General features: G+C 38.1%; 1 pseudogene; it reads left to right on the forward strand.

The window, feature by feature from the left end:
- Positions 1-1,513: 1,513 nt before the first annotated feature.
- LOC123819475 lies at positions 1,514-2,870 on the forward strand (annotated as a pseudogene).
- The last annotated feature ends 6,036 nt before the right edge of the window (positions 2,871-8,906 follow it).

The raw sequence follows: 8,906 nt of genomic DNA on the forward strand, positions 1-8,906 counted from the left end.
AGCGTGTTTCTTTATAAATCTTTAAACTACTCAGCCATGCCTGTACCTTGTTTTCTTCCTCACCATGATGACCAGATTATCTACATTATTTACTTTAAAAGTAGCCAACCCATTTTGCCAGCCAACATCTTTCATTTGCATGTTGAACTCAATCAATCCCAATTAACCTAACTGAAATCCTTCATTTACATAAAGAGGTCCAGATTAGGAATGATACATAGAAACCAAGTCTTTATAAGCTCTGCTTTTCTTTGTTGTTTTGGAGCACTCTTTAAACTGCTTCCTGCACCTGCATATCCTGGTTGCAACCTTGAGTACTCAAATAAATGCTTTTTATCTCTCTTTTAGCTTAAACCTCTTTCTCTGTTTATAGTGCTTTTAGGTCCTCTAGGGCATCCAGTGATAAAAAGAAATGAAGCCCAGAGCTTATACATTCACTGTCCAAAGTGCCCTAGCCCAGAGGAAGCACATGCCACATTTCCTTGCAACCCTCATGAAGACTAGTCACATGGTCACACAAATTGGTCAACGAGGCCACAAAATATAATCTAGGCATTTTCCTAGCTTTTACTCTATTCATTATTACACAGTAGATTTGGGTGGCTAGGTAGCAATCTTTACACACCCATCATCCATTGATTTTCTAATTTTAGTAAGTATAGCATTCCCTGGTAATTTTGATAGCAGTCTCTTCCTTTCCATATCTGATAATTTAATTGTTTCAAGTTATTAGGATTATTATGACTTTTTGTTTTTTTCATGATCAATTTATTTTAATTTAATCAATTTATTTTTAAAGATTCTATTTATTATTTTTTGGAGAGAGGGGTAGAGAGGGAGAGAAACATCAGTGTGCAAGAGAAACATCACTTGGTTGCCTCTCACATGCCCCCAGCCAGGGACCTCGCCCATAGTTCTGGCATGTGCCCTGACCAGAATCAAACCCAGCCACCTTTCAGTTCACAGGCCAGTGCTCAATCCACTGAGCCACACCAACCAGGGCAGTTTTTAGGATTATTATAATCTTTATTTTTTTCTGCTGACTCACTCATGACATGCTTTCTCAAGTGTGTGAAAATATGTCATAAATTGATCAGTCTAAAGAGATACTGGCACCACACCACACTGGTTAATTTTTTAAAAGTTAAAATAGAGCCCTGGCTGGGGTAACTCAATAAATTGAGCACTGGACTGTGAAGCAAAGGGTCACTGGTTCAATTCCCAGTCAGGGCACATGCCTGGGTGGCAGGCCAGGTCCCCAGTAGGGGGTGTGTGAGAGGCAACCACACAGTGATCTTTCTCTCCCTTTCTTTCTCTCTCCCTTCCCCATCTCTGTAAAAATAAATAAATAATCTTAAATAAAATAAAATAAAAAGTTAAAATAGGAGAGCATGGGGAGGCTGGGGAGAGCAGGGAAGCTGTGTTTGTTCTCTGTCTAGCTGTGACTGGCTAAGGCAGCATGGAGGCTTTGGAAGGGTGACCTACACAATTGGTGTCCCTGTAATCCCAGAAAATGGAAATTAAACAGCCAGAGGAAACCTTCCCCAACACCAAAACCAGTGGTGAATTTGGTAAATGCCCTGCAGAAGATATGGAAAAGGAATAAACTTTTAAAAAATCTAGAAACACTGATGAGATGGTTGAATTACACATTCTGCTTCAGAGCAAGAATGCTGGGACAGTGATTTAAAAATGAGGCAAGAATATTAAGACTCTGCACACAGACTACAATGCCAGTGTTTCAATTCCAGATAGCCATGGTCCAAAGTATCAGTGCTGATATTGAAACAATTGGAGAGATTCTGAAGAAAATCATCTCTACCTTGGAAGAGGGCCTGCAGTTGACATCACCCACTGCCCCCAGCCAGCTCCCTCTCAAAACTGATGCTGTGGAATGCTTAAATTATCAACACTATGAAGGAAGCAACTTTGCAAATTGAGACTGTTGATTCATCAGAGTCTGGTAGGCAGAATTTTAGGGGATGAAGGGGTTAAAATCAGAGAACACTCAGACCATAATCAAGCTTTTCCAGGAATGCTGTCCTCATTCCCCTGACAGAGTTGTTCTTATTGGAGGAAATCCTGATAGTGTTGTGGAGTGCATAAGGATCATCTTTGATCTGTATTGTATCAGAGTCTCCCATCAAAGATGTGCACAGCCTTATGATTTCCAATTTTTACGATGAAACTTATGATTATGGTGGCTTTACAATGATGTCTGATCACTGCCATGGATGTTCTATGGGATTTTCCATGCGGGTGGTTTTCACAGATTGCCTCCTGGTCAAGGCGGGCATTCAAAGCCTCCATCTAGAAGAGATTATGATGACATGAGCCCTCGATGAGAACCTCCTCTCCCTCTTCCTGGGTGAGGTGGTCAGGTGGTAGCAGAGCTCCAAATGAATCTTCCTCTTCCTCCACCACTGCTACCACCAAGAGGAGGAGAGCTAATGGTCTGTGACAAAAGGGAAAGACCTAGAGACATTTTTGATGACATGGTTGGTTTCATTACTAATGAACCTTGGGAGCCCTCAGAATTGCAGATGCCTTATGAACCACAGGGTGGTTCTGGATATGATTATTCCTAATTTATCCTATATATGGAGCTGTGGCTCACATGGTGATCTTGGTGGAGCTATTGCTACTGCACAGGTAACTATTCCCAAAGATTTGACTAGATATACTATTGACAAAGGTGGTCAGAAGATTAAACAAATTTGTCATGAGTCAGGACCTTGGATAAAAATGGATGACTTTTAGAAGGGTCCAAAAATGAGACCATTACCATTACAGAAACACAGGACTAAGTACAGAATGCACAGTATTTGCTGCACAACCGTATGAAGCAGTATTCTGGATGGTTTTTCTAAGACTAGTGAAGAACTGAAGGAGTTTTACATCTTTTTTTTTAAAATCTGCTTCTGTTTAAAAATACCAACATTCTTCTGCTTCATAGGTGTTCTGCATTTGAGGTGTAGTGAAATATTTGCTGTTCACCCAATGCAATGCTTTAGTTCCTTACAAACAGGTTGAGTTGGAGATGGATGTACAAAAAGCTAATACTGAAATTTTGAAACAGCAGCAGAATGCGTGAATTTTAATTTTTGTTCATTGTTGATGGTCAAAAAGGAAAATTCCCCCTGTATAATTATTATAAATATGTTGCTTTATGGTCACTATAGCATTCATGTGGGGAGAAAAAGTAACAATAGTCTATGCGTCCCTGGCATCTGAGCAGTGCGCAGAATATAATGTTCTTTGGTAAGAAAGGTTTTATGATTTTAAAAATAAATTTAGTGGACCTAAAAATGTTAAAATACTTTATTCATAGAATACTGGTTAATCATGGGGTAGATATTGTGTGAAAAGTAATATATTGGGTTCCATGAATAAAGGTTGAAAAAGACAGTTCTTATCCTTAGTATTCACAGACTTTTTTTTTAAGATTTTATTTATTTATTTTTTAGAGAGGGAAGGGAGAAAGAGAGAGAAACATCAATGTGTGGTTGCTGGGGGTCATGGCCTGCAACCCAGGCATGTACCCTGACTGGGAATCGAACCTGTGACACTTTGGTTTGCAGCCCGCACTCAATCCACTGAGCTACACCAGCCAGGCAGTATTCACAGACTTTTAAAGTGAGTGAGATGATGTGGGAAGACTTGCAGAGTGAAAAGAACATGTTCACAGGTGGTAGTTAGGATAGATCAGGGTTTTTTTTCCCTTGGAATAGAAAATATTAAGGAAAATTTTGTTGGTGGAGGTGTTGCTTCATCTAATCTGGCAAAAATAAAAAGAAAAGGAATTGGCCAATGAAATTTAGTGGTAAGAACAGTTGAATACTCCAAACCCACAAGTGAAATGAAGCAAATAAGGGAAAAACATGTGAAATGTCCTATGCCATTTGGGGAACTATACATTTTAGCATAAATGATCAATCAGGGTGTTAGATAAAAATGATCAGAAAGTACTTGTCAGCTTCTCTGACCATCTTACAAAGTAAGTATATAAATTTTACAACTGAGGTCTTGGGTAGCATGAGAAGGCAGGCAGCCTCATGTTCATCCTCCCTCAACCCCTGTGCAGATACCCATGTGTTTGCCTTTCCTCATCCTTTACTCAAGGGAGCTAAAGAATCTGTCATTTGCCAGAGGCTGTTTTTGAATTAATAGTGCAATAAAAACCAATGGAATTCTTGTCAATCCATGAGAAGATCTCCTTTTCTTCCAGCAAGGAAGTCGAGGAGAAAATGTGTTAATAAGTGGAAAACTTGTGTTTACAATTTGTAAATGTATTATGAAGTTATAATTACTAAAGTAGTAATGGAATTGACAAAAGAACGAACAACTCAAAAACAAAATTAAAGTAGTTACTAATGTGTATACAAGTAATACTAGTAAGTGAATGATTACTATACACTAGTAAGCAATACTAGTACACAAACAATACTAGTAAGTAAGTGTATGATTATGGTGATATTTATATCCTCAGACAACACTGGACAATAAAAATACAGAAGTGACTGTTTTTAAAAGTATTTAGAAGAAAAAATCCAATAGATTAGATTTGTAGTCCATACCATTCACCAAAATGTGTATATACTGGCTGTGTCAAGGAGAAAAAATGTAAATTAAAAAAAGAAACTAGAAAACAATGAAAATTAAATCCAAATAGCTATTTATCTTACCTGAGATGGGGAAAGGAATCTCTAAGCAAAGGGAAAATAATCATAAGGGCAAAACCAAGTGATTAGATTACATTAAACTGAATTATTAAATTATTCTCAATGACAAAAGTATCAGAAATAAAATTAAATGACAATGGACACAATCAGGAAACAGATTTGAACCATTATACCAAAAAATTGATATGAAATCTGCAAGAAAAAAAAGTCAAAATAAAATATTTTTAAAGTTTATGATTAGGTTTTTAAATAAAAATTAAAATGGCCAATAAACATGGTTATTCAATACCTGAATTTATGATCTGTAAAAAATGGATTGCAATAATATCTAACTCTCAAGATTTTTCTGAGGTTTAAAAGAAGTTAAGGTGTGGTCTTGATTTGAGTATTTACTCTTATCATTTCTCCTTCCATTGTCGCTTCAACCCACATAGAAGTCACAAAACCCAACAAAAACAGATGGAAGAAATGACCAGGACCCCAAACAGTATACAAGGAACAATTTTCATCAAGAGAAAAACTCAAATAAATCAGAAATAAATCAGGAAAAGAGGTTGTCTTTTCAAGAAAACTTCTTGAACAAACATTAAGACAAAGTGTTTCAAAGTTGACCCCAGAAAGGAGAGTCAGTTCCAGCCAGCCTTACTCTTCCCTGCATTTAGTTTTTATCTCCCATAAATTGATATTATTCATTCAAATATATCATTCTCATCATACCACCTAATAAGATATCTCATAAGCTTTAATTTGGGTGGCTTTATTGGTGGACAAAAGTTGTCTTAGATGATAATATTATTAAATAACATTTCTTTTGGTGCAACTATTATATTCTGGCAACTTGGTAAATGTTTTTCACATATCATTGCATTTAATCCCTAATTCAACCCATGAGGTAGGCATGATAATTAACCCCACTTTATGTATAGGTAAGTATATATAAAATAAATTAAATAAAAGGCCTAGTCCTGGATGATATGGCTTAGTGGATTGAGCACTGAGCTGCGAACCCAAAAGTCACTGGTTTGATTCCCAATCAGGGCAATGCCTGGGTTGTGGGCCAGGTCCCTGACTGCAGGTGGAGGGGGAAGGGGAGGGGGAGACATGTGAGAGGCTAACTCTTTCCCTCTTGCACAACGTTTCTCTCTCTCCTTCCCTTTCCCTCTCTCTAAAGATAAATAAATAAAATCTTAAAATAAAACAAAAGAAAATGCCTAAATAAGATACTTGCTTCAGGTTACCCAGCTGATAAACACTGGGACTAGAATTCAGAAAAGTCTTATCTGTGAGCAGTATTTGAATGCTCTAGCTTGAGACAAAGTCTTACTTCCGTCTTCTCAAAACTTTTGCTCCCAGCACCCCACTCACTCATTCCCTACAACAAGTGCAAAATAAAATGCCTTTGTAACCCACAAGGAAAGAGGTCATTTTTTATTGGGTCTGGGAAAATCTGGAGAAAACAAATAGAGTTAGACCTTACCTCACTTCATAAACCAAAAAGCTCATTTCAAGGAGATTACAATGAAAAGTGAACCCTCCTACCTCACCACAATATTATTTAAAAAGTAAAGAAATATGTGGTTGTGATTCAGTGTCTCAGAGTTTCTAGTCTTAGAAGAGTTGAAAGAACTCTCAAAAGAGTGATAGGTTCTACTACGTGGAGAAAAAATGAACAATCCTAATAACAAAAATCATGATGAGGAATTAAAATGGAAACAATTGAGGAATATATTTAAGACTAAAATATAGGGAACCAGTCTGCATGGCAGTGGCAAATATAGACCAGCCCTTGATTCAGAGAACTGATGGGACTGAGTCGGCACATAGGACCTGTGCCCACAGATTAGTTTTCCTGTGGGGAATTGAACCTGCATTATGTACCTAGGGGGCTTTGAGGCTTGCTTTTTGCTAAAACTCCCTCACCCTGAATTGAAGCAGCAAATGTTTACTGCATATCTTTAAAGTAACTTCCTAAAGTCTGAGTTAAACCTCCCAAGGATGGAGTGTAACCAGTTCAACCACTTTTTCTCTTGCATTTGCAAACATCCTTTTCTTTGTAGTAATTAGCAATATCCTCTCCTTTGTTATCTGTAAAAGTTAATCACCTAAAGTGAACTTGTGCATGGTAAATGAGGACCATCCTAGATATAATGCTCCCAGAAAAGCAATAAAAACCCGTCCAGGCAGGCATTGGGGCCCTCTCTCACTCAGAGAATGACTGTGCTGTCCCTTTTCTCCACAGGACTTCTGTAGTCCATGTGAATTTGTTTGTTGCAGCCACAACACATGGACCCTGCTGACTGGAGTCTGCATCACTAAAATGAGAAAAAGAACATTAATATATTCACAGCTTTGATAAGAAACAGTTTTTAATAAGAAAACACCAAAATGTTTATAAACAACAGTACAGATCTTTCATAAAGAATAAAATACAAATTGTAACCAATAACATTTTACAAAAATAATGAGATGTCATCTTTAGCCTATTTAAGAACAAAAGTTTAGAGTTATTTAAGACTCAATACAAGTGAGTTTCTGATGGACTGTTATACTCATATTGTATGTAGTAAACTTGTACAATTTTTAGAAAGCAATAAGAAACTATGCATTGGCCTGAAAAGGTTTACCTCTGATGGAGTCAGCAACATCTTCCTTTCTGGGCTACTTCTTTTGAAAAAACATTTAATTTATTGATTTTAGAGAGAGAGGAAGGGAGGGAGGGAGAGAAACATTGATTTATTGTTCCACTTATTTATGCATTCCTTGGTTGATTTTTGTATAGGCCCTGACCGAAGATCCAACCCACAACCTTGGCGTATTGGGACAATACTCTAAACAACTCAGCTACCTGGCCAGGGCTGCTGGACTACTTCTAAGGTTATAATTAGAAGTATAGCCAGGAGTTAAATATAGAGACATTCATGGCATAATTTTTATACTAGCCAAAAGAGAAATACATAGTTAAGTAAAGGAGGGAAAATTCTAATAAGGTTAACATTTGTTCCTCAAACACATCAAGCTCTTCCTTTTCTTCAATAGCAGAAACAGAGAGAGCATATTTATTAAGTGATAGTACACTCCACAGAACATGGGAACAGGCCAACTCCGAGCAGAAATTGACTTCAGGGGCTGGAGGGATGTATCCTTATAGGGCAGATATTTCCTAGCTAGTTTTGGTGGGGTCTTATTGCTACAGAACGGACTATGGGTGGGTGACTAGACACCAACCGCCCCCACCCACCACAGAGTCTCTTTGTACTATAGTTCTTTGCCCACTGCTCTTAGTAATTATGGCTCTCAATGACAGAGTTTGGTAAAAAGAAAAGGAACTATTTATTTAAAAGTTATATAGGTTTAGAGTAATGACAGAATGTCATCATTAAAATCCCAAAGTTTCTTAAAACACCCAGAAACACACAGTCCTTCCTTTCCCCTTTGCCCTGGCAGGCCAGTCTCAGAACATGCCAATCAGAAGAACTGTCCTCCAGAAGAAAAAGAACAAAAGTCATCAGCTCACTTCTCCAGATTCCTCTCAGTCATCTGTGCTCAGCTCGGCCAGTTTTCTGCAGTCTCCAGCACCATCAGCTGTGTCACTACGATCTCCAGTTCTTAATTCACGTGGCATCTTCTCACTGCCCATCAGTGAGAGTCCTTTCACTCCTTTTCTTCCCTGCAAGCTCTTGCATTATCCTCCTTCATTGTCCTGCATTGTCTCTACTCCCTTGTGGGGACCCGCCTTTAGTTTAAATCCCAGCCAAGAACTTCCTCCTTAACCCCATTTCTGACTCCTCCCACAATTGTCTACACTTGCCAGCACTTCTGCAGTTTTCTGCCATAGTAATTATGGGCAGGCGTGGACCCAAGGTGTGGAGCAAACCATCTTCAAGCTCTCACATAGGTGCTGTAAGCAGAGGGAGCTGACTCCTAGTTATGTCATGAGTCAAAGTTATGCATACCTTCTGGCACCATTCTGGCTAGAAGACTAGTCTGCTATTATTGCTATACAAAATAATGGTTTTTCAGATATGATATCAGATATCAGATATGAAACTGGCCTGCAAAATAATCTCAATGGCCCTGCTCCATGTGTCCTTCCCCCAGCTAGGCCTATTATCCTATATTCCTAGACACCCATGGTTCTGGACCCTGTTATATTATTGCACATGTACAAGTAGTTATATTACTTTAAAACTACTGCGCAAGTGGTCTCCTATGATTTTCCTTGAT

The sequence above is a fragment of the Phyllostomus hastatus genome, unplaced genomic scaffold (assembly GCF_019186645.2).
Source record: "Phyllostomus hastatus isolate PE091 unplaced genomic scaffold, TTU_PhHast_1.1 phas_contig_312, whole genome shotgun sequence".
NCBI lineage: Eukaryota > Metazoa > Chordata > Mammalia > Chiroptera > Phyllostomidae > Phyllostomus > Phyllostomus hastatus.